Source organism: Schistocerca gregaria, chromosome 8, assembly GCF_023897955.1.
Source record: "Schistocerca gregaria isolate iqSchGreg1 chromosome 8, iqSchGreg1.2, whole genome shotgun sequence".
NCBI classification, from domain to species: domain Eukaryota; kingdom Metazoa; phylum Arthropoda; class Insecta; order Orthoptera; family Acrididae; genus Schistocerca; species Schistocerca gregaria.
In genome coordinates, this window is record NC_064927.1 from 279,709,512 (window position 1) to 279,737,129 (window position 27,618).

General features: G+C 41.3%; 1 protein-coding gene across 1 annotated transcript in view; it reads left to right on the forward strand.

Annotated features, from left to right (window-relative positions):
* Positions 1-27,618, forward strand: part of LOC126284244 (PDZ and LIM domain protein 3) — a 387,642-nt gene that overhangs the window by 75,995 nt on the left and 284,029 nt on the right. The window lies entirely within an intron of this gene.

Here is a 27,618-nt window from a genome sequence, read left to right on the forward strand (position 1 = left end):
CGAACAAAAACAACGCCGCATGTGCGTCTGCCGCGAACTGGTTGAAATACAAAATGTGGAAAATTCTTTTCTGAAGGGAGCCATCACGGGCGACGAGGCTTGATATTATCAGTACAATCCTTCCACAAAACCACAAACTGTAGATTTTCGCTTGCAGCCTCAGCGTCATTACGGCATAACAGACATTCAAACAAATGTGACGCGCGAGTTGAACAACATCCCAAAGAAGGACTTGTGTGACAGTTTCACTTGGTTGTTCGAACGTTCTGCGCTTTATACTAATGTGTCAGAGATTATGTAAACACCTGAGGCATTAAAACCACAAATTTAACGTTTCTCTTTTTTTTTTACCAACCCAGTTTCGAAACATTTTGGACTGACGGGCTACACCATTGAAATTATGAAGATGGCAGGGATAAAATACAGGGAGCTAAATCTTATTTAGAACTTGTACTGAAACCACACTGCGGTTATAAAAGCCGAATGGCATGAATCGATTGCTGTGATCGATAATGGGAAACACTTGGTTGTAGCCTATCATAGATTTTCTTCAATTTGTACAAGGGTTGGACATTTAATGTTGGCAACTATTTATTTACATCTCTTACAAAATAGATACGTGTTTCAAAGTTTTACTGACCTTCAAAGTAGTCACCAGCATTGTGTATAGACGGTTGTCAACGATTTGGAAGTCGCAGGATACTCTTAGCAGTGCCAGTTGTGTTGACAATTCGAGCGACGTCGTCTGTTGCCCGACGAATTTGTAGCAGTTCTGAAGTGTATGCCGTGAAATGTTTCCTTCAGTTTAGAAATCGAGTTGAACTCACAAGGGCTTAAGTCAGGGGAGTGCAGTAGTTGGTATAGCACGTAGCAGCCCCATCAGTCAAACAAATCAGTAACAGCTTGCACTGTACGTGCTTGAGCATTGTCGTGCAAAATGATGGTCAGGTCCTGCAGAAAGCGTCATCACTTCTGTCTCTACGCTGTTCATTTTTGGAACACAACCTAACAACGAGCTGACTTAAGCCCTTGTGAGTTCAACTCGATTTCTAAACTGAAGGAAATTCGTCGGGCAATAGACGGCGCCGCTCGAATTGTCAACACAACTGGCACTGCTAAGAGTATCCTACGACTTGCAAATCGTTGGCAACCGTCTATACACAATGCTGGTGACCACTTTGAAGGTCAGTAAGACTTTGAAACACGTATCTATTTTGTAAGAGATGTAAATAAATAGTTGCCACTATTAAAGTTGCGATTCAACGCACTTGGTCCATCGTTGTACAAGTTTCCTGATGCTCTCATAAAAGATGGTTCTCAGTTGAGCTGCGAGCCAGGAATCACCGCTTCTGTCACTGCTTCGTCCGAGGCAAATCGACGGCCCTTTAATGCCTGTTTGAGTGGACCAAGTTGGCCGTCGTGGCCGAGCGATTCTAGGCGCTTCAGTCCGGAACCGCGCGACCTCTACGGTCGCAGGTTCGAATCCTGCCTCGGGCATGGATGTGTGTGATGTCCTTAAGTTATTTAGGTTTAAGTAGTTCTAAGTTCCAGAGGACTGGTGACCTCAGATGTCAAGTCCCTTAGTGCTCAGAGCCATTTGAACTATTAAAGTTCTTACTCTCGTACAATGAGCAAGCAATAAATCAACCGAACCAGACATTTGGAAAGGGAATTAAAGTTCAGATAGAAGAACGTAAAACTTGGAGCTTTGCTAATTGCATAATAATTGTGCCAGAAATTGCAAAGAACTTAGATCATCAGTCGAACGAAACTGCTATCCCCATGAAAAGAGATCATAAGAAGAACATCAAGAGAAATGAAACAAAGATATAGAATGTAGTTGAATTAAATCAGGCTGTGCTGAGGGATTTAGCTTAACAAATTAGTAGGTGAGTTTTTTTGGGAGGGGGAGGGGAGGGGGGAGGAAATTAACTTATGACAGACGACGTAGGTATGATGGATAACGCCGGATAGTGTTAGCAAGAAAATTCTTTCTTGGAAAGTGAAATTCGTTAAGGTCGAATATAAATTTTAAGTGTTAGGTATTGTGATCTGAAGATATTTGTCTGGAGTGCAGTGAGCTTCTCGAATAACTAAAGAGAAATAAATATCGGGTGAACAGCATGGTATGGGTGTGCATAGGACACCCGAGATTTATTTAGTCATAAAATACCCCTGGAGAAATTGAAAACTCACAACTAATGAGAAGGTACAGAATAGAAATGAGATCGCACACTCTGACTACAAAAAGGGATCAGTTAATAGGATACATCCTGAGACATGAATATGTAGTCAATTTGGTAATGGATGAAAGTGTGGAGGGTAAACATTGTGGAGGGATACCGAGACGTGACTGCACTAAGCGGGTTTAAATGTATGTTGGTTGCAGTACTTTCGCACAGCTGAAGACGCTTCTGCAGAATAGGCTATTTTGGAGAGCTACATCAAACGAATCTTCGGTCAGCAACTGTGAAGTCCTTTCATTGCGGTCCCTTCTTTCAGTCGTCGCTCTAATTCTGTTATTTCAGATAATCGTTAGAGAAGAAGAATTTCTACTAATATCTCAGGAAAAACATAGGAAAGGTATGTGGAACTGATGATATATCTGTATGATTCTCTACATTCTATTGTGAAATAACTTCATTCCATTACAGAAACAGATTATTACAGTCAGCTGGAGCGACAAATGGTAGCAGTACACTGACAAAACCTACTTTTTGTTACTAACTGAGGAGAGGCCCGATAGATGTTACAGCTTCTTTATTAACATGCAAAAACTGGTGGTTCCAGTAGGGATGACAAGAAATTAACTATGCCTCTTCAGATATTCCAACTAAGCTTTGTTATAAGGTATAGGCTCCGGCTAAGTCCCGGGAGCCAGTACTAAACCGGGAACTCTTGCCTACTGCAAAGCCTAACTTCTCAGTGGGACGCAGTCTTCTCCGATGGCACGTCGACGAGCTTTTAAGTGGCGGACTGCAAGCGGTCGGCGCATGACTCGGCTACCTCTTACTGACGGGAACTGTCCCAGATGTTTTTTTTAAATTTTTATTCTTATTTCAATACCCCGCAAAGGCGGCGGGTTGGCAGTGGATAAAAACCGCTCTTCAGCCAAAGATTATATAAACTGTATTTAAAAGATGGTTAAAACATATAAAAGCTGACAATAAGAGACGATTTTGTAAAAAACAGATTGGTCGACGATACTTAAGAGTTTCGCATGAAAATAAGTGACAATAAACAAAGTTATCGTAAACTACACATAGATGGTGGTTTCTAAAACTCATCTTAAGATTTTATTTTACTGTTAAAATATAGTCATTCATGAATGTGAATGATGCCATGGAATAATGGTGATCCTAGATGAAACATGAAAAACCTGTCAGATGAAGATGTGATGAGGAATATGACCTTGGGGCCCTGTAGAAACGCAAGGAGAGATTAGAAGTCAGCAAGGAGTATGAAAGGGGAAGGAGAAAATTGAAGGAAGGTTTGAGGTGGAGCGTTGTGATTAGGGTTGGAAAGATGGGTATATTCCGAGACGGGTTTCATTGTTGTAGGGTGGGAGGTTGTTAAAATTCCGGCGGGAGAGGATGGATAAGGCATGTATGTGCTTGAAAGGTACAATATGGATGTAGTGGCGCAGCAAGGTACCTGTGTTGATTAACAGTGCGTCGAAAATTAGGTGCTGGACAGCGTTTTGCAATTACTGTATCGAAACCGTAAGTGCTTTAGGAGGACAAGAAGCTGTGAGAAGTTCACAAGCTGTTACAAGATGCGACTTGGGGAAGGTAGGCGAATGTTGAAGGCGAGGAAGAGTGCATGTCTTTGCAGGTGTTCAAGGGACTTGTAGTATTTAGTCGAAGCAGAGACGCAGGCAACGTTGGCTTAGGAAGGATGTTGACCCCAGGTGCAGTCTAATAGTAGCTTTAGTCGGTTTCCGGCTTTGTGTTCAACGGCAAGGAGATGTGAGCTCCACGCTAATTTTCAGCCGAGGGTTAGTCCTACTTTACTTTATTTTGTTAGAGGGATGATTTGGTTGTAGCTGGAGAGATGGGAATGTGAGCGACGGAGACGCCGAGTTGTGGGACCGAAGATGGTGGCTTGGCTTTTCTGTGGATTTACTTGAAATTCCCTCGTATTACACCACTCGAATAGGAGATTCAAGTGGCGTTGGAGGGAGGCATGGGAGAGTTGAAAGGTGTGTTGAGTGGGTAGGTAGACGGTGTCCTCAGGATATTGCACGAGTATGTTGGGGGCGGCGGTGTGGGAATGTCTGCAGTATGCAGAATGTAAAGGAAGAGTGAAAGGATAGAGCCTTCAGGCACACCTGCAGTGGAGTGAAAGATACGGGAGCAGGCGTGGTTGATAGTGACATATTTAGGTCGGTGTTGAAGGAAGGCTGCTTTAAGGCAGACATAGTTAACTGAGAGTGCAGCGATTTGTAGTCTGAAGATCAGTATGCCTTACCTGGTCGAAGGCTTTTTGAATGCCAAGGGAGACAAAACGGCGGGACTTCCGTTTACTCAGATAATGGAAGATTAGGTGGGTAAGATAAAGAAGCTGGTCGTCGATGGAATAATTGGGACGAAAGCCACATTGGACATTGGGAATGGTTTCAAATATGTTACTGAAAAGTGACGTGAGGCTGATACGTCGATATGACGAGGTTTGTGAGGGTGATTTATCAGGTTTCAGGAAAAGTAGGACTTTGGACGTTTTCCACGGCTCCGGGCTATAGCCTTAGTAGACAGTGGTATTGTCAAGGATGGCAATGGTTTCGTGAAAGGCTCTGGGACAATCTTTCAGATGGCGGTCGGTAACTGTATCGTGACCTGGCACAGTGTTTCGCTTTTTAGCGAGTGCTTGTGTAACTTCGTCAGCTATTGAAGTGTGTTTAGTCCTGTTAGTGGAGCTCTGTGTAAGTACTTGAATTTTGGTGCGAGGGTGGGATAATTGTGTTGGTATCTTCATACACATAGGAGTCCTACATATAATCAAAGTTGAGATCATGTGGGACGTTGAATGTGTATTCGAGGTAAGATGTGTAGTCGTTGGCTTTGGTGAAGTTGTCGGGAAGTGGTCTGTTGTTATGCAGGATGAGATATATGGGTGTAGGGTAGTTTCCAGGGAGTCTGTGGAATGGTTTCCAATACTTTGTAGAGTCTATAGGTGTTTCGTTTAGTGGTGATTGTCATGTGCCACACCCGGCGTCGTTTGGATTATAGTTAACTGCAAACATATGGCTGGAGCTGTAGGTGGCGTGTGAGCTTGTTCCGGTAACAAGTACGAAGGAATTCTCTGTATGTACGACAGGTTTCTTGGGCGAGATCAAGAGCATAGGACGGTCGTAGCAGAGCATTTGGAGTGGACTGTGGTGGGAAATTGCATCCGAGACAGGATGCCGTCAGGATTTTGATTTTAGAATGATGACTTCCGATTAAGATATGAATTTGGGCGCGGAATTCATACCAGTCTGCACGGGAATAATCCTAGATATTTAGGGACGGATGATTAGAAGTGGTGAAAGTTGGGTATGGTACACAGTGTGAGGTCTGGAAAGGATAGGAAGGTGGTCACTCCCTTTTGAATCACGGACTTCTACTTTGGTGCGTCTCAAGAGCTTAGGAGAGACAATAATGGAGTCGGGGATAATGTCCATGTCAGGACAGGTGTGGACAGGGATTTTTATATCGTGGCCATGGAGTATGTTGATAAACTGACGCCACCGCCGTTTTTCTGCGACAGTTGCCGGAGTGAAGGTTAAGGTTGTCTGTGATTATGTATGTGGTAAGGATTTGATCTATATGGGCAAGGAAATCTTAAGGAATGGTATGGTTATGGCGGATGTTGATAGTAGCTAGGGTTAATGTGAGTTTTGGGAGAAAGACGGCGAGAATGGGATGCTCAATTGCCTCATTTAGGAGCGGTTGGGGAGTAGAAGGGATATTTCGGAGATGGGCGATGGCTACTCTGTCATGGGGAGTGGGATAGAGATTATCAGTGCGACGTAGGGTGCAAGGAGACATGGTGTATGGAACAGTAGGGTTGGAGAAAGATTTCGTTGAGGAGGAGGGCATGGATTTAATGTTGTTGGAGGCTATGGATAGTAAGATATTTATTGCAGCGGAGAGAACGAATATTTTAGTAAAGAATGTTGTATGTCTCCTGAGCCATTTTCAGAAAACAAAGAGGACTTTGATGGACAGTTTACACTAGTATTAAGAGGCGAGAGAAAATGAAATGGTTTTGATTTTGGGAATATGTGGCGTAGGTATTGAAATAGAAGATGTCGCGTGTAGCGAGGGTTATTTGTTAAATGTTGTGGGATCTTTCAAAAGGATGTATGTTTACCAGGATTAGTGTTACGAAACGAATCATATCATCAATAGTGGGTGAAGGACGAAGGGGTGGTGAGTTGAGGCATTTGGGAAGATGGTTTGAATTTTCATTTGTCGGAGTAGATGGGATGAGGATGATCGCAGGTGTTGTAGGTAGGTGGCGAGTTTAGATTCGGACATTATTTTTGAACGTGGTTTTGCTTGTAGTGATTACAGGTGGGTGGGTTTCTATTATTTTCTGTCAGGTGGATCTGAAGTTGTCTCTAGGTCGGCTTAAATAGTCTGTCTTCAGGCAGAGACGTGCTGCTGCCTAATCGCCCATGACTTGGAGATGTGATTCTGTTGTGCGGCCAGCGACCTCTAACTGATGCCTGGCGTCGCACCCGCTGGTCCGTAGGTCTAGATGCGCCTCCTGGCGGTGTGGGTTTGTGCCTGATGACCCCGCGAGGCTACTAAGGAGCGCGCGGGCATCACCTACTGTGACCCGCGCATTATAACTGTCGTGAGAGTTGCGGCTGTTACCCGTGATCACCACAGAAATTTGCGTACTAAATATGGTCGACGGGCAGAAGGACACAATAATAACAACCTATGATAGTCCATTCTGGATAAGGAACAGCGGCCCGTCAAATATTTACCAAGGAAAATCGCCAAAACAGTCGTATATTTTGAGAAGTTATTTTAGTTAGACAACCGATTTCGGCATCTCAATAATGCCAACTTCAGGCCCCGGTGCACACCATGTTCAAACAATCAGATGTATCGATACCTGCATAACTTGAGCCCTCAGTATCTGAATTCTGTGAATTCGTTTTTGGAGTTTTGTCAAGTTTTCAAAGCTCCAGTTATGCAAGTATTGATATATCAGGAATGGATTGGATTGTTTGGGGGAAGAGACCAAACTGCAAGGTCATCGGTCTCACGGGATTAGGGAAGGATGGGGAAGGAAGTCGGCCGTATCCTTTTAGAGGAACCATCCCGGCATTTGCCTGGAGCGCTTTTGGAAAGTCACGAGAAACCTAAATGAGGATGGCCGGTCGCGGGATTGAACCGTCGTCCTCCCGAATGCAAGTCCATTGTACTACCCACTGCGCCACCTCGCTCGGTGATATATGAAGAATGTTTATACATGGTGTGCACAGGGGCCTGAAGATGACAGTACTGAGATGCCGAAACTGGGTACTTAAATAAAATAACTTCTCAAAATTACGGCAGTTTTGGCGGTTTTCCTTGGTAGACAATAATAATAGGCTTATACTGCTGATGGCATTCTGTTGCGGAAATAGTGAACACGTTTTATTCTAACTTCATCTTTTGTTTTCCAAGAAAGGTGTTCTTGGAGAACGAAAGAAACAAATACATGTATACTGTCAGATCATAAATGTCCGGACACTTCTCTGCAATTCCGGAATTGACCGACAGATGTAACGAGAGGTGAGCCTACCAGTATAAAGGGGAGACGAGAGGTTCAGAAGCAGTAATCGCTGAATGGATCGGTCAGGAGAACACAGTGACCGAACGTGCGCTGGTTGTTGGATTCACTTGACTAATATGTCCATGAGGGACGTTTCTGCTTGTAACCTCCCCCTTCCTAATCGGCTAACTGGATTGTGATATAACTGACGGTGATCACATACGCCTAATGAAATCTTACAGTGAGTAAGGCCATCGTTACCGAAGGAAAATAACGCCGGTTAGTTGGAGGAAAGTGTGCGACAGACTCTTCTGAAGGAACAATCTATTCTAAACTAAAGATATATACTAATGATAACTTTGAAATTGGTGGAATATAGAGCAACCGATCACGAACTTCATTGGGGGAAAAAGGGTACCACGTAGTATTTACCACAAAATTTACTGATAACACAAAGAAAACACTGATTAGCTAAAAAGGGGATAATTAAACGGCCGCCAGCCCACTAGGACAATGAATCTGTAAGTCTGCAGAATCTTGAGAAAGGTAATGGCAAAGAAGTTGAGACAAATAATCACTGGCGTGGCAACAGAAGGGTGTCACACTTTTTCACAGCACAACAGTTCACGAGAAAATAAATCAATCAGAAAGGTCTGAGTTTGCAGTTACTTATTCTGAAATACTAAATTTTTAAAGTAAAATTAAATGAAGTTACTGCTTAAATAAATGACTGGCTTAACTTAAACTTTGTTATGTCAAAATAACTTTTAGAACATCAGTGTAACGTAATGCAAAATTTAGAAAAGGGCGAGCAGTTTACTTTTGATTATTGAAAGATTGAAGTGGACTTACTTTAAGCAAAAGATCAACTGATTTTACTTTTGAAACAACAATAAGAAAATACTGTACATACCAAGCCAGCAGAAGTCACTCGCTAAGCTAAATACAGAATAAATGAAATTGCGCACTCGTAATTTGTGCTGTATCTTTAGTTGTCAGTATTGCCAGTGAAATTGTACTTTAAGTAGCCTCTGTTATGCAGTACAAAAATGAACAGTTACTGAGGCAGACAACTTAGGCTAAAACTGATCATTAGCAAACACACAAAACTGGCAGTAAATAGTTAACCACTTTTCATATTCTGACGACACTAAGGAAAAGGGATCCTGCTTGGTAATAATGTCTGAGGACAATGACAACACAGGTGGCCATCAAGTTTTAACTATTACAGATTCAGGTTAGCCATACTATGTGAAATAAATGTTGCTGGGTAATGCCTACGGAAGTTTATAATTTTTCACTTAACGGTCTCACGATGTTGTCGCTCTGCGGACGACAAAGAATGTAGCCGACGACAATGCTGAGCTGTCATTGTTGCTGCTGCTGATGCTGTTCTATGGGAACTCCGAGCTGTCTCCAGAGCCACAGATGATTATGGGAGAGGCAATAGTTCAATAGTTGGAATTTCAGCTTCCACCGTCCCGGGTTAACGAATCAGGCGCGTCTGCATTGTACAAGCATAGTTGCGCACCGCATCTATGGTTCAAATGGTTCAAATGGCTCTGAGCACTACGGGACTCAACTGCTGTGGTCATAAGTCCCCTAGAACTTAGAACTACTTAAACCTAACTAACCTAAGGACATCACACACATCCATGCCCGAGGCAGGATTCGAACCTGCGACCGTAGCGGTCACGCGGTTCCGGACTGAGCGCCTAGAACCGCTAGACCACCGCGGCCGGCTCCGCATCTATGGGAGCGCCCAACAAACACTTCCGTACTCAAGCTGCTTTGCGTCTTGCGGCGGTTTTTGTGTATCATCAACATCGACAAGTGCAATGAATATGGATGATACGATACTCTATGGTATTCTGCGGTTTGAATTCACTCTGCTCTCTCCCTCTTTTTTTTTTTCTTTTAGCAGTTGCATTGATTTGATTTTGTAAATGATAATGACAATATTATACACATGTATAATGCATTATTCAAACTACAACTTCTCCCGGATAATTGTTTTCTTCAAATTGCACAAGAATTCCACCTGACGTAGTGTAATAATGTCGACTGTAAGCTGTGTTCATATCACGAAAATTACAGATAGTACATCAGAGCTTTAATATTTTTTTTGTCTTCGGTGGATTTAATTATTCTTAGAAAATTGATCATGAAAAGGAACCACAGAATATCACCCGAACACAACACTGACGTATGCTACCGAAAAATATTTTTCTCCGTGATTCGTCCGTAGTTTTAATTTTGGCCACATACATCAGCAATGAAATCTTGTTCAACAATAAATACCATCAGCACTGTTCTTAGAAAATGCAGTCTGATTCGATTAATTTTTTCTTTTATAAATAGAGTTCAGTACCACCGGTGCACATTTATTTCTTACACATCGGAATATTGAAAGTTTGCAGTTTCAAGTAATTTAAATTTGCAGCTGTAATAAAAGTTAAGATGGCGGCCAACAAAAGAGAGAGGATTTCCAATTAAGATTTTCCTTTTCCTAATAACTATTTAATCATTTAAATTGATGCCACCAATAAAAAAATTATTGAATTGTTTTGAAAATTAGTTTAACACAAACCCATGCTATTTTCAACTATAAGTACAGACGAAGTTGCTATATAATTGCAATTAACAATGGCTGCGCTTCTTGCAGCTATGATAAAACAATTATTACAAAATTATAATTAAAAGAGGAAGTGAATTTTCTATAATTAATCATAAATAGTTTTAACGCATTTGACTCTATTAGCTTTACCAGCAAATGAACATAAAAGTACAATAATTTTACATTAAATGTTTTTCATTTAACAGACCTCAAATCGATTCGCGTCTTGCGTCGGCGTTGTACATCAGAAGAAGACGACAAAAGGGTACAAAACAAAAGAAAAGAATGACATACATTAACAAAGCATGTCAGACAAATATTGTCTCTGTTTTACATAATTATCATCTTTTTAAGAAATAATTACATAATTGAATGAATATTATCCACACGTTCATATTCCACTCGTAATATATATATATATATATATATATATATATATATATATATATATATATGGATGTTATAGTCTCTCTGTTCGCAACGCGACAGAGACTCTCCATAAGCAATGATAAACAACTGCACAACTACTGCTATTTTGTCGTTACTATCGATACATTTAAATAAAGTTCTCTTGGCTATTACCCAGCAATTTACAATATTTTCATTATAATTACAATCAATTACACACAGTCAGAAATAAATATAATATTACATCGCTTACGTATTAAATATAGTTTCTGTGATATAACTATTCAGAATCAGAAGCACAATACAAGTTATCAACGGATATTAAATGGCGAAAATTTTTTAATAGTGCAGAAGGTATTTTACCTGCATTTTCGGTGTTACAAGTTCTTCTAAGGCTGTCCATGTGAACTCTTAGTGAAATGTTTGCGAAGTGCATACATGAAGAAACAACCGTAGATAAATCGAGACGAAACAGACGTCACGTATTTACGGGCAGGGACCGTCCAGAGTTGCTGACGATGGCAGTAAAAAATCGCATGAAATCGGAGAAGGAATCACACGTAAGTACCCAAGTGCTACCAGCAGTCTAGGTGGTCCAATAATGTCTAGGTGGTCCAATAAAGGGAGATAAAAAGAATGGTGTACAATGCCCTAACATCTCCTCATGAGGCAAACATTTCTGTTACCATTGCTAAGCAACGCCTGCGGTAGTATAAAGAGCAAAGCCCCTAGATAGTGGATGACTGGAAACGAGAGATCTAAAGTGATATATTACGCTACACCTTGTTGCATTCCAACGGAACTGTTTGGGTTAGGTAAATACCTGGAGAACGTTACCTGCTATTATCTGTAGTGCCAACAGAAGCACGGAGGAGGTGGGTGTTTTTCGTGGTGAGGTTGTGGTTCATTTATTGCGCTGAAGTAAAAGGGTTGAAGGAAAAGAGGTCTACAGGCAGCCTACATAACACAACACACCGCAAGGTGGCTTGCGGAATACGGAAGTAGATGAATATCATAAGATCGTACATAGTCTCAGCTTACACAGTGCGTTGTTAACAATCTCGATCATGGGTCTGTGAGATCTACGCCATATCTCAATGACACCATTTGCTCCTAACACTTTACTGTCCGCACGTCTCGTTCAAATGTATGCGCTTGTCGCCGGCAGCGCTAATATGGATTACTTGGCTTGTCGCCGGCGGATGTGGCCGTGCGGTTATAGGCGCTTCAGTCTGGAACCGCGTGACCGCTACGGTCGCAGGTCCGAATGCTGCCTTGGGCATGGATGTGTGTGTTGTCCTTAGGTTAGTTAGGTTTAAGTAGTTCTAAGTTCTAGGGGACTGATGACCACAGATGTTAAGTCCCATTGCTCAGAGCCATTTGAACCATTTTGGCTTGTCGCCGGCCTTTCTTGACATTATCGGGAGATTATAAGTTTTAAGTTTTACTAATCTCATCGTTAGTTCTCATAAGTTCTCAGCCATCTTCCCCTACTTTCATGAAATGTTAAAGATATACATACGTAAATAATCACAAAATTTGTTTGTTTCATATATTTGTTTATTTGCATAGTCTTTGGTACTTAGTATTTCTCTTTCATATGATATGCAGCAAAACAATTTCTAAGATGTAACGCAACTCTTTAGTTGGTGTTGGTTTATATGACCGGAAAGTCTGTCAACCGTAACATGATGAGACGTACGCGACGTAGTGGCAACCTCCAAGTTCAGCTCAGAAGCAAGTACATGGTCTTTTATTCACAAATCAGAAACTTTCAATAAAAAATCTTGAAAACGGAGACTCTTGTGTTCTGCATTGAAATATTGACATGTATGGAATGCATTAAATAACGCGCAATGACAGAGGTACCTGCAAATCTTTTTTGACCATTTTATCTTTTTTTTTATATAGGGTAATAACTCAAATATTGGTGTGCCCGATCCACTCCGCTCATGTATTTGTTGTAGTCGAATACATTTTCAGGTATTTTTACTGTGTAATTGGTTTTTCTACGTTTTTTGTGTCCGCCAAAGTGGCATTAGTCGCATAGCTTTAGTTGTCGAAGCTCTCCATACCTGTGCGAGTAGTTCACGTTTCCGTTGATAACAAGCTTCAAACACATTGACTTTTGCGCGCTTTAATTTTTCCGGAAATCCTCTATTTTGCCGTATCGTTCCACAAACTCGAATTTTATTTTCAAGTAACTTCATGCAAGTTATGCACTGTTACAATAATTATCAATGCAGAGGTGATGTCACTTTCCGTAAGAAGGTCTCAATACTTCCATCACTGTTTTTGCTAAAGGCTGTCCAGCGCCGGAATATATCTTGAATGAGGAAATGTATCCAGTACTAGAATCACACAGCATCCGAAAGAGTATGCCATATTTCGTAATTTTCGACGGATTGTAAACTTCAAAATTTAACCGTCCACGCCACGGTATCATTCCCTCATCAGTTGGGATGTTTTGACCTAGATTGAAAGTTTCTTTAAACTTTTTGGAAAAATAATCAATTTCGAATTGCTCCTTGTAAAGCCAGTCGGCATTATCCGGTTTATTGTTGTTGTCCGAAAAATGTATAAAAGATAATATTTATCTGAATCTGTTGCGTGACATCGTTTTGCGAAACATCGGTGAGTCTATCAACTGATTCGTTGTCCAATAATCATCGATCCTTGCTTTTTCTACAGTTCCCATAAGGATAGCAAACTCAAACCATTTTCTAAGTTCGGGTCCCGTAACGTCGACAAATTTGGCATTTTTTAAAATCCAGTTTCCTTCTATTACAATTCTGACTGTAGTACTCGTTGGTTTCGTTGCTAATATATTCGAACGGATCGTTCCCAGTATATAATTCTACGATATCCTCGATGCTCCATGTATCTTTGGGAAATATGTTTGGACCCAGAGATCCTTCAGGTTTATTATTTGTCCTTAGTAAATCAAAGTCTGACCATGCGCACTGTCGTCTTCTTTTGATTCATCCGAATCAGTTGGCAACCATAGCGTTCGCCGAATTCTTCTTGGACATACTTCATTATCTTGCTACAATTGTGCTTCACTTTCATTTTTTTCATATCGAGTGTCTTCTTCCCAATCAGCCAAGTCGTCCGGAACGTCAGACAAGACGTCCGCGTATTCATCGTAAATAATCGTATCGTCTCTTCCGTCTGCCACGATGAAAGGGCACAAGTATTTTTAAAAACAAAAAACTTGTTGGCGTGTGTAGCTTATTGTTACCTCAACAAAACACCAACAGAATGCAAAAGATGCTAAAGTGCTGTCGCCGGCCACTGCCCGATACTATGCTCACACCACTGTGGTGTCGCCAGCCGTTGACCGCTATTTCGCGCACGACACCACTGTGGTGTCGCCGGACGGCAAAGTGTTAACTATTGGTGTCGTTACTTGTGTGAACCAGACATACTTTTCCGCCCTTGGGTTGACCAGTTAGCGTCTTTGCGATCCCATGACCACGCCGGTGCTCCAGCACGTGATGGCTGTACGACATCCAGATGCAGGTGGTGTCATCGCTGACAGAGAACCGCTAAACCACAGATGCAGTCAGACTGCCGAGCTGTGTTTCGTGACTAACCTAGTATTTATGAGTAGAAATTATCGCATGATAGATCTTGGTCTCGGAAAGTTATCTTCAGTCATTTTGGGCGTAGCAGAAGTCGTGTTCTTAAGCCAGTTTCTTCAGTAATGTTTTAATCAGTCAAGCGTTGAAACAAAATTGTTAACCTGATTGTATTTTTAAATGTGGAGAGAAAATAAGGGAAGGTTATCCTACCTTCTGAGCGAGAGTAATATCAAAGTAAAAAGGCTTAAAGAATTCCTTCAGCTAGTTTTGGCAAACCACTTACCAAAAATCACAAGCAAACGCGATTTTACTTCCATATTAAAAAAGAACTCCCGCATTACTAAGAAACTATTATTCCACAACTGTTTTCGCTGTTGAACATTACCCTCACATTGTATTACAGGCTATCACAATCAATCGACACATTGGTTACGGACGAGGAGATTGCGACGCTCCAAGATATGCCGCGTAGACGGTCTGACACAAAAGAAGCAATGGTGATGAGTACAATTGTGTGATTCCTATGTATGCGAAATTAGCGATAGTTGCCTTCAAAGTTGAATTCATATGTGTTTTTCTACTACTGAAAACAGTTATGAAAGTAATTTTCCGCAAGACTGCGCAGGTGTTCCGATGTTTTCTCTTATAGATGTATATAATGTTATCACGAAACCATACAATTTTGTAGGTACTTTCAGCGGAATATGCGGATACTAGTTGCAAAATTTGTTGTGTCATGCACATTGCGGCAATTTCCACGTATCTCAGTGTTTATGACGTCATGTATCGTGAACTAGTGAACTACGTATGGTACAACGCTATACTTTTCTACTTACGTTTAGCAGCATAGGAGGATACTGCCTGCAAAATTTATTGGGAATACAGTTAGTAGAACAGTAGTAATACACTTGCAGACACACACACACACACACACACACACACACACACACACATATATATATATATATATATATATATATATATATATATATATATATATATATATATATTCCAGCAACAAAGAAGAAATGAGAATAGTAATAGTAATGAAAAGTTCATGTTTTTACACAGAGTTTAGCTCATTCGATGGATTCCTTAAAATATTATAGTAATTACTAGGATAACCTTCCCACACCTCTTTGACAAGTGTGAACGTATAATGTAAGCATAAGATTGAGTACAAAATCTGAACGACTCGCACCAATAGCGAGCAGTATGTGCAAGTGGAATTATCACAATTAGTAGGCACTTTACGACAGTGAACCTAACGCACTGGGTGAAATTCGTTTCTACGTGCGCAAGCATTACTGCCAAAATTCCGATACACAATATTTAGCAAATTCTTATACTGTTGCTTACTCTTGTAACTTTTCCACCTTAAGTTCGCCGTTTGTTATGCAGTGTTTTATCATTCAATTTACTGGTAGGCGCTTGTACGGTAGCTACTCAAAGTAATGGAAATTTTTTATCATAATGTTGGTGTAGTGTCAAACACTGAGAGTTTATTTTGTATTTCTTAGGTATTTAGCTATGTAAAAGAATGTTTGTTACTTTGACACTCGAAAATAGCGTCTCAGTGGAGTGAGAGAAGTCAGCGAATGTTCTCCGTAAATTACGCTTTAGATTCATATACTTTAGTAATTCCTTTTTTATTAATTATGGAAACTATATTACTGTTGGAATCTCTGTTTTGTTGACTATCCAGTTTTCTAGTGACACAAATCGAAACTGATCCTGTTTCCCACTTACAATTCTCGTCTTTGGTGAACTATTGCCCAATGGACTTATGTTAAGCCGACATGATCATCCGACTGCAGCCCTAGCAGTCGACATGTATTAAACAGAAACAGGCCTCAAATCTTCGTTCACAATTCTGACCAAGTTTTCCATCGTTTTTCTCAATCATTATGCGAATTCCGGTGTAGGACAGTAGGCCAACGATAAGTCTTTCCTTAATTCTTGATTAGCTTCCTTTAACATAATTCGAAGTCGATGGCACGGCATTCCTTAATCTTCCTCCTTTCTTGAGTAATTATGTTTGAAGGTGAAGTATTCCTTACTTGTAATGCTTCCAAAAGATCACAAGTAGGTGAAATTAAACTTTGTCTATTGGAACAAATGAACTTCGAACACAAACAGCCTGCTGTTTCTGACGCAGTACGACAAAAGAAGATAAACTTCCTCCAGAAATTCTTCTTAGTACCGTGAAGCAAAAGTTCGTCACAAACATCGAAACAGATTCTTGCGATCGTAGATTACGTTCTCTTGACCAATCTTCAAAGCGGAGTACGTATTCAGTGTTCTATTTGCACGAGCACCACGACTTGGCCATGGCACAAAACACCAAGGCTCGGAGCGTAAGTGGCAGGAGCGCTGCCGTCAGGGTGGCGAAGGCGACGTCCGACACTAGACAGTGTCCAAGTGGTGGTGGAACATCAGTCGCTGGCTGGCGAAAGTAGAACTGGCTCTAGTGGACGGGGTAGAAACACTCGCATGACAGAAGATAACAGTTTTCGTATTGGGTATCGAAGTTACGGTGGATGCAGCAAGCGGTGCGTGTCTGGAGCGACCCCTACACTATCTTCTCCGCCCCCTGGCTTGTTACCGGGAGGCCCTCTGGAGCCTGAGCCGGATACCGGGGATACCAAGCTGAACGAGGGGTTGAGCTGACGATAACCTGCTAAGTATAGATGCGTTGCGGGTTGGCAGCGCCAAAGGGGACGTCGAGAGACATGCCAGAAGGCACTACTTCAGTTATGTCGCTACTCTGTTACTTGATGCGCTGGTGGTCTCCCCTTTTTTAATTATTTTTATATGACCGAAAAAGTATGTACGGGAGTAAGTGAACCATCTCCACACTGAAATGAAACAGTATCCTTGTTAACATTACAAAACGTCCCACTTTAAAACTAGATTATGTGGCTGGTCCCGGCGGAGGTTCGAGTTCTCCCTCGGGCATGGGTGTGTGTGTTTGTCCGTAGGATAATTTAGGTTAAGTAGTGTGTAAGCTTAGGGACTGATGACCTTAGCAGTTAAGTCCCATAAGATTTCACACACATTTGAACACAAAACTAGGTTGCAACAATAAACCAACTATGTTTCGATCAACTTGCAGCGGCGCTCTTCGGGGAGAGAAAACTGCGGAGCTCTCCTTACGCATGAGATTTTTTTCACGTTTGATGATGCTTGCATCGCTTATTCGGTACCTCAGCGTGTCAATATCTGTTTGTGTGCGCCGGTTTAGCAGTGAACCTTACGTCCGTTTTTCCCGTTTGCAGTTCTGTAAAATTCTTGATTCCAAAAATACGCCACATCATTACGTTATGTTTTCGGAATGTAGTATATTTTTCTGTATAAAGTGTTCAAATGGTAGTAAAACTTGCATATTTCCGCTTCCTCGTGTGGTCAAATGACAATTGTGTCTATGAAGCACCGCAGCACTTATTACTTCTTGCTCAAAGGCTCCGATGAACTCTTATACTTGAAAATAGTCCTCCAGTTCTTCTGTAATACTTCACCATCTGAAATTCACCGCTGGCACCAGCAACCAAAAGACTAACGAAGAAAGAAATTTAACTCATTGTATGAACCTGGAAGAGTAGGAAGAGTACATGATTAAATTTGTAGGTGCTTTAGTACACGGAGATTCCACTTCTAGCAGCGAAAATGCCTCTATCGCAGGTGGACACTGAGTCTCCACTCCAGAGTTCATCAGTTGTAATGGCTACTGAGTGGTGGCATGTCAGTTCTCGGCAATTCATGGCCACATTGAGTGAGAGATGTAGAGATCGTGTTGACCAGAGCAACAGTCTAAGACGCTATATATCGAGGCAGGCAAGGCAATATGGGCTTCACATAGTCCTGCATTCTCTTGGTGAAAGGCAACGTTACAACGTTTTCGAAGATACAGCACAGCCACCAACCTTCGCACATCATAAATGTCATATGCAGGGAGCTTTACACCTTGATGGTTAGTTGACGGGGTTTTGCAAATTAAAATATTTTCATATTTCTCAGATCATTGAGACATAGAAATAAAGTCCTTTGACCAGTTTCAGTCCATATCATTCATTATTAAAAATACACTGGAGTATAGGATTCCTCGGTAATTTCAACAGTAGCAGCGATTTATTTTCCCCTGGTATCTTGGTTCAAATGGCCCTAAGCACTATGGACCTTAACATCTCAGGTCATCAGTCCCCTAGACTTAGAACTACTTAAACCTAACTAACCTAAGAACATCACACACATCCGTGCCCGGGGCACGATTCGGACCTTCGACCGTAGCAGCAGCGCGGTTCCGGACTGAAGCGGCTAGAACGGCTCAGTCGCACCAGATATCTTGTGCTCTTTATTTTTCTTCAGATAAAAGTTATCAGTAACGAGTTTGGAGTAATACCTAAATTCCCTTATTGCTACGTTAAATGTGCTGATTTTGTCAAAACACAGTAGAATTTACAAATATTCATCTCACAAACATTCTAATGCAGTTGAAATTGTGACAGACTCCTGAAACACTGTATTATTAAACTACTAACGAAGGAAAGACGAGTCAATAGTTTATGAAAATGCCTATTCCAAGCATAAAAATAAGCTGATATTTCTTCACATATATTGTTCCAAACCCACAGCAATCCTCGTTTCACCAGCTGACTATGGCCCTTAAAAATTACATTATTTCATTGAATAAATCTCTAGTTGCTCGAATATCGCCCCAGGTATGGACGATTCGCGTATTAATCATTTGGCACACTGTCATTTGCCGAAATCATGTTTCGAAATCTCAAACCATTTATGAAATACGACTAACGTTATGAATATTTCATTTTGGCATTTTCGCTGTCGCGTGACTTCAGGATGAAGCGTTTTGCATACTATCAAACTGATGACTCATATAGATGTCTTTCCAAGTCTAAAGAATAATTTGATATGTTAGCTATATTTCATGCGTAGCAGCATATGACCTAACATGGGCCAATAGCAAATTCAAAGCGACCCCTATTTTTCAAAGCAAATTTTCCGAAATTCTTGCAGGAGTTTACTTAATCTCGAAATATCACAGTATTTATGATCATTAACGAAAATATTGGTGGTTTGTCATAAAGCTGATTAATTAAGCTATGAGATGTGCGAAAATCAATTTTTTTACTGAATTGTGCCTTTAGAGTTGTCTGAGAAACAATGCGGACGGGGCAGCTTCAACGACCTCCCGCAGTCATGCGGGGCTCTTACGAGTAGCTTGCGCCCCGAATATTACACTGTGCAAGAGTTTCGGCATCCGAGATACCGTTACCACTCCCCAGTAGCCCGCAGTCAAGCGCGCAATCTAGCAAGTGTATGGCAGACCTTACTCAATGTGACACGGGCCTTATCGTTATTTCGTGAGCACATTGAGTGTATGCTGTGCCACACGAGAGATACTTCAATATACACTCGAGAGCGTTACTGTCGCCTTATAATCCCTTTGCCTTAGTACATACCGCTTTATTGAGTCGGTTTTCTGTCTGGAGAGTTACTGGCATGTAGAAGATCTACTTCTCAGTTTTTTCTGATGGTATGACTCCTTGTCAGAAAAATTGAGAAAGTAGCTATTGTACTGCTTTTTATGGTGTTACAATTCCTTGTATATATAAGGGGCGTTGAAAAAGAAACGAGCAAAAGTCATAATTACAGAAACCAGTACCTGTATGTTAGAAGTATTGACTCTCGCTGTTGAGACACTTATCCCACAGTGACACAAGGTGGTGAATGGCTGTCTCATAAAATTCCCGGGACTGTAATGTTAACCAGTTCCGCACGTACAGCTGGACGTCGTCGCCCGAGGTGAATCGTTTGCCCCTCAGCCCCTTTTTAAGGGGACCAAAAATGGCGTAATCACAAGGAGAGGGGTCCGGACTGCATGGAGGGCGGCCGAGAACCTCCCATTTGAATTTCTGTAGGAGTGCCGCGACTGTGTTGGCCGTATGAAGCTTTGCATTGTCGTGGAGAAGAATGACCTCACCGGTGAGATTGCCTCGTCGTTTTGATTTGATCGCTTGGCGAAGGTGGTCAAGGTTTGCGAGTAACGCTGGACATTCACCGTTGTCGCGTGCTACAGGAAGTGAATCAGAAGGGGGCCACCTTGGTCAAAGAAGAACGATAGCATAACCTTTCCTGCACTCGTGTGAACGACGGTGTCCAGCTATACGTGCGGAACTGGTTCACATCGCAGCGCCGGGAATTTCATGAGACAGCCATTCACCGCCTTTTGTCACATTGGGACAAGTGTCTCAACAGCCAGCACCAATACTTCTGACATACTGGTTTCTGTAATTATGCCTCCGGGTCGTTTCTTATTGAACTCCCCTTATGTAAAGGAGAGGTAATGGATTATAAAAACCGTCTTCCTGGGATACATGGAAGAGAAGAGGAGTGGAAGTAGGAAGTGATTTCAGAGCTCGGATGGTATGATGGGTGGCAGCACAGCGCTAAGAAGGAAGCCGTGAATCGCTAGAAATGGGGACAAAAAGGACCTGATAATACAGCAGAATACTTATGACAACTTCTTGTATGCATCTTGTATGCAACTTCTTGTATGCAACTTCTTGTACGCTTCTGCGTGAACAAACTAAGAAAAGTACGGATGTTATCCAGTACGTGGTATTGACATCACTATGGCCTTCACTAGGTTCCTGGTCACGCGTTTAGATACTGGTGCTGTTCTAAATCCCTGTAACGGCATCGCAGGATCTTCTCTACTGCACCGAATTAGAGCTTTTGTTCCATCATTGATAGCGTTGCGTTGGTGTGATGCGTTGGGTGTTGTAGTATTGGCGGTATCAAGAACGTTGGTTGGAGGCTCCTATACTGCCTGCGTATAATCTGCATGCCATAACACTATGATTGTTGTCCACTGCGGAACTGATTGATGCCTGGTGGCGCAGTGGGCACTTGATGTGGTTAGTAAAGTATACAGGGTGCCCTAGAAATGTTGCCACAAACTTCGAGGGATTGTATAGGATGTCTTGAGGAACAAATCGAAACTAGGAAGCCATGTCCAGAAATTTCATCCAACGATGATACGGAGCGTCGACATCATAGGCGCAGGCTCCTGCCACTAGGCCACCCCTTCGACAGCAACATGACTTCGTACACTGACGGATCGCATGCGGAGCGTCTTGCTGTGTTTTTGGTTATTGAGTGATCGCGAATGATTGCTACGATCGCCAGTGGAAAAAATGGAGTTGGCTGCTGCATAGACAGACCTTGCCTCCTATGAATGCGATGCTTTGTTGCCTTATGGATGACTGATTTGGACATGGGTTTCGCGTTGCAGTTTATTTTTCTCCTGTATACCGTAAAACATTGGATATTTTAGAGGGACAACAGAGCATCGCATCGCTATTCGTGTGTTACTGTCATGATCATCTGTGGAAAACGATTGAAGGACAGTGAAACCATGAGTAGGTCACGCTCCGACAAATAGCATAGCTGGCGATCTGTGACGTATCTGACGATAGTTTACTATTTTGGTGCGGACATAACTACTTTGAGACACTCAGTTCAATGCATATTGATGGACACGTTGCTCCACTGCGGAGGACACCTAAGTGTTCCCTTGTTGACCTAACATCGTCAACTTTGAATACAGTGGACGGGGGATCATCGATACTGGACAATGGGTCAATGAAAAAGTGTCGCCTAGTCGAATGAACCACATATCTTGTTACAGCAGAGCGACGTTCGTTTACAGGGACGCCATCCTCCAGGGTGAAAGGCAGAACAAAACATACATCATGGACGTAGGCCGCAGGGGTGGTAGTGTCTTGTGTGGGACATTCATCTGGTCTTCTGTGCGACCTGTGATAGTAATCAAATGCCCCATGACAGCTGACGATTACATCAACATTACTGAGGACCACCTGCATCCCTTTAAACTTGATGTCTTTCTCGATGGCGATGGCATATTTCAGCAGGATTGCTATGCGTGTCATAAGGTGACAATAGTGCTACTGTGGTTTAAGTAACACGATAGTCAATTCACTTTGATGTCTTGGCCAGCAAATTCGCCTGTTTTCAACACGGTTAAGTATATCTAGGACGCTACTGGGCGCCCACAAACCACCAACCCTTAATCTGCGGAACTTACATGATCTTTGCGTATAAATCTGGTGCACCGTACATCTGGAAACCTTCCAAGGATTTGTCGACTCTATGTCTTTCAGAACCGTTGCTTATTGCGTTCCAAATGTGGAGTATCACGCTATTAAACAAGTGATCGTAATGTTTTGGCTTGTTAGTGCACGAGATAGATAATGTAGAATATTCTTTCGAGAAGGGATAATCGCAGGAGTCAGATCCCATCGGCCGCCAGTGGGAAGGCTCGATTTATCAAACTACTCTTCCGTCGATACTTAGTTGCTTCCAAAACAACCTTTTTATCTTGAAATCAAGAATCACGTTTATATAACAATATTACATACTTACGACTAACATATAGGGTGTTACAAAAAGGTACGGCCAAACTTTCAGGAAACATTCCTCACACACAAATAAAGAAAAGATGTTATGTGGACATGTGTCCGGAAACGCTTAATTTCCATGTAAGAGCTCATTTTAGTTTCATCAGTTTGTACCGTACTTCCTCGATTCACCGCCATGATTTCATGCGGGATACTCTACCTGTGCTGCAAGAACATGTGCCTTTACAAGTACGACACAACATGTGGTTCATGCGCGATGGAGCTCCTGCACATTTCAGTCGAAGTGTTCGTACGCTTCTCAACAACAGATTCGGTGACCGATGGATTGGTAGAGGTGGACCAATTCCATGGTCTCCACGCTCTCCTGACCTCAACCCTCTTGACTTTCATTTATGGGCGCATTTGAAAGCTCTTGTCTACGCAACCCCGGTACCAAATCTAGAGACTCTTTGTGCTTGTATTGTGGACGGCTGTGATAAAATACACCATTCTCCAGGCCTGCATCAGCGCGTCAGGGATTCCATGCGACGGAGGGTGGGTGCACGTATCCTCGCTAACGGAGGACATTTTGAACATTTCCTGTAACTAAGTGTTTGAAGTCACGCTGGTACGTTCTGTTGCTGTGTGTTTCCGGACACATGTCTACATAACATATTTTCTTTCTTTGTGTAGGGAAAGTTTCCTGAAAGTTTGGCCGTACTTTTTTGTAACACCCTGTATAATCGTGTATAGACAGTATAGTAATTAATAAAGATACGAACTGTCTCTTGAGGCGCTAGTAATACTCCTTATCATGAAATATACAAAGAAATAGAGTAATGCAGATAGCTTGACATAATTCATTATATTATTACTTGAAAAAATATAGTACCTAGCTACTTTTTCAGTTATATTTTATCCAAGAAACCGTTTCTAGCTTTCACTCATCTTCAACTTACGTAATACGCTTAGAACTTCATCAGCATAACATCATTCTTGACTGCATTCTGAATGTTACAACTGCCTTTTGTCTGTTATTTGCAATTCCTTTTTCTGCGTTTATTTACATAACACAAATACTTTCATGTTCACAAGTACAGTGATGCAGAAAAACATTCAACATGTGGGCAACTAACGCGTCCGTTTATATTGGAAGCTACAGCTAAAGTAAAAGTTACAATCTTCTTGAACATTCTAAAACTATTTCTGAAGTAACTTATGCTTCTTCATTTATATAGATACGCATTTTCGTGTAATTGAAAAGGCGGATGTCATGTACTTTTAAAAGATATATTTCACAAGTTTCATGCACAGTTAACAGATTGACAAGTTAGATTAGCATTTTATAACAATTCAGGCAAAAGACTTATATAAAGTAATTAAATTGCCATATTGGGAATCAGAAAAAAACTTTATGATCTTTTTATTAATTATTAATAAATGTTTGTATCGCGTCTGCACTTAATGTTTAGGTTTGTAAGCAATTTAAGGAAGTGCTTTTCTCGCGAAGTCTGGTCTTTGGCATGTCATCGGGGATATGCATTTGTGAGAATAAATTGCTGTCTGTCGATCAGATCCTTTTATTGCCATTTTTGCGGGATGTAGTATTTGTAGGTCGTGCAGTATGTCTTTCGCTTGACGTTCATCATGATAAATCTGTAAGATAAATGCGGATTAGATTTTTCTAGAAAAAGATCATCCCTGTGTCTGCGGACCCGTAAACTGAAAGCTCTTCCTGTTTGGTAAATAAGAATGTCAGGCAGCCAACATCGCGTGTTTTAATACTTTTATTTCAGTTCACTTTCCCAGTGGCCGGTTTCGACAGAGTCTAGCTGTCGTCTTCGGATCTACAGTGTGCCCGGAGAAAACATTACTATGACGACTCACACAACTGCATAACCAGTATACTGTGGGAAACATTATGATAACCACAAGTCATCATATTTTTTTACATACCTTCTGGAAATAATATTACTGGTCATAAATCACACAAACGTAACGAGCGCACACGACACTTATAAAACAAAGGAGCCAAGTTGACTTGTAAAATACGTAAAACAGAGAAAACAAAACGTCTATAGCACCATCAGTGTGCCCCGGAGTGGAGACGAGTTCGTCAAGGGAGTCGTAATAGTACAGCCCATCAGGAATGACTGAACGAGCATTCAGCGGAAACACCGATAGACGGTTATGCGCATGGTCAACTGCTGGCTTAAGTAGCCATTACATCGATTATTAAATATTCTTTGAAATACAACATTGTAGTTGCTAGATAGATCGACATGAGAGTGGTTATATCTATTGGTCTAAGTGAAAACAACCACAAGCATTTAAATAATATCCTAAAACCTGAATCACAGAAACGTCTGTATCATACACTACTACGTATATATCTTGCTTTTACGTGCAGGTAAGCTAATTTGTTAAAGATGACATAGATATCGTTCCTGCACTTACAGGATAACATACATGAATATACCGATGCTTTGTCATACTGACATTCTGAGTGTATGTCAGCAACAGCCAGCTAAGAAGATACTTGCAGGCCAGAATACATTAGGAATACACCTGCAACATGCCAATGTAAATTTTGCGTGAAGGGATGTATACAGTTTTTTATTTTCAATTATTCGTGGAAAAATAAAATTAACAATAGAAATAAAGAACATTGTATGTACTCCAAATGCCAGCTGCTATTGTGAAGTACCTATCCACAAGATATAAGAGACCTAAAAGGGCTCTTATTGTGACATATGGGCTATCAAATGTAAAAAGAACATAGAAAGTAATGTAAAAGATAGGCTGGATATTTTCCAGCCCATATTTTATATTACTTTCTAAATATGTACTTTTTATATTTGATAGGCTTACAACTGGAGCATTTTATAATGTTTCGTTTTTTATTCCCGTTCTTAATTTTATTTTTCCAATAAAAAAATTATACATCCCTTCGTGCAAAGTGTACATGGGCATATTGTAGGAGTATTCCTAAGGTATTTTTTTTCTCCTGTTACATTGTAGACCCGAAGATAATAGCTAGAGTCTCTTAACACCGCTCACTGGCGAAATGAAATAAAAATAAAAATTTTACGACACGCGATCTTGGTTGCCAGATATTCTAATTTATCAAAATTCAGATAACTGCCGGCAACGTGTGAAACTTACGTATGTTGTGTCTGGCCTTTGTATATGTTTGGACATAAATTGCAGCTAAACTTCCATATTGCTAATCGATTGAATAGCTTGCTGTTTTTTTAATACTATGCATGACTTCATCCTTTTTCTGTTATTCGTGTAAACCTGATTTTGGTATTTGCTCTATTGAAAAGGTTGGCTATTTTATACGAATAGTTTTCTAAATAGGGCCAACGTTTTGTTTTAAGCTGTGACGTGTCATTATATTGTATTGGTTTATCTTTGTTATTGGTTATGTGGGAACATGTTTTAATGCTTAACTCATCTATTAATTTTTGTGCTGCAGGCAATATTGTAAGCAATTGTTTTAATGCTGTTTAGTTCTTCCATTTGGTAAGCTGATTATAATGGAGTTTTAATCCTTTTGTGTTTATTTACTTGACATGAGGTTTTGTTGATTTTATCTTTGTGCATTTTGTTTTCCTGTACACTTGAAATCTACGTCTGTTGTTAGAGTTATTTATGCTGAGGTCCAGGAAACTTCAACCTTTGACTGTCTGGTGTCCAACAGTAGAGATAAGCTTGTAATACAGTTCATTCATTTATTTTTCAAGAACGTCAATTTCTTCTGTTTCACCATCAAATAAAATTAGTATATCATCAACATACTTTTATAGTATATTAGACTGTCAACTGCCTTACAGTTCTCTCTGAATGACTTATATTCTAGTTATCAATGAAAAATCAGGAAGTAGACTGACAAAGCAACTTCCCATTACTAACAGAACACCAGATGTGTAATAGCACTACTGTTAACTAGTAAATGAAATCATAGATTGTGATTCTGCAACTTCTCTTGGTGTAATTCATGACGAAATATTTCACTGGTGAATAGTCCGGTGTCCAACGGCCACAATATTTTCGCAAGCCACCACGTTGCCATCATCAGTTGCGAGGACGAACTGGTCGCCTGGGAGCTGGCACAAAGTCTGTATCGCCTCCCCTCCTCCTTCTGATCTGGCATTCTGAATGCGGTCCAGACCCTGGTGCGGGCATGTGTCTGACATCTCCTTCCGTTTCCCCCCACCCCCCAACCCTCACCCCCCCCCCCCCCCCCGCCCACGCCTCCTTCAACAAAGTTTCTCCGTCCGAGATTCGTGCCAGGGACACGTGCTGGCGGCGTCTCCGCTGTTCTTCTACATCTACATCAATACTCCAGTACCGATGGTGTGTGGCGGAGGATACCTCTGGCACCACTGAGTGATCCACCCTTCCCGCGAATGGCGCATGGGATGAGTGACTGTCGGTAAGCCCCTCTATTATCTCTAATTTCTCGTCGTGGTCACTTCGCGAGATGCACTTGGGAAGGAGCAATATGTTTTCCGACTCTTCCCGGAAAGAGCTCTCTCGAAATTTCAATAGTGAACGTCTCCGTGAGACACAACGCCTCTCTTGTAACGTCTGCCAGCGGAGCTTGTTGAGCATCTCTGTAACGGTCTGGCGTCGATTAAACGATCATTGATGAAACGCTCTGCTCTTTGTTGGATTTTCAATATCTAATCTATCGGTCCTTCGTGGCAACGGCCGCACTATTCAACAAACGGCCGAACAAGCGTCTTTCCTTCGTGGATAAGCTGCATCTTCTTAAGATTATTCCTATAAATTTTGGGGTGGCATC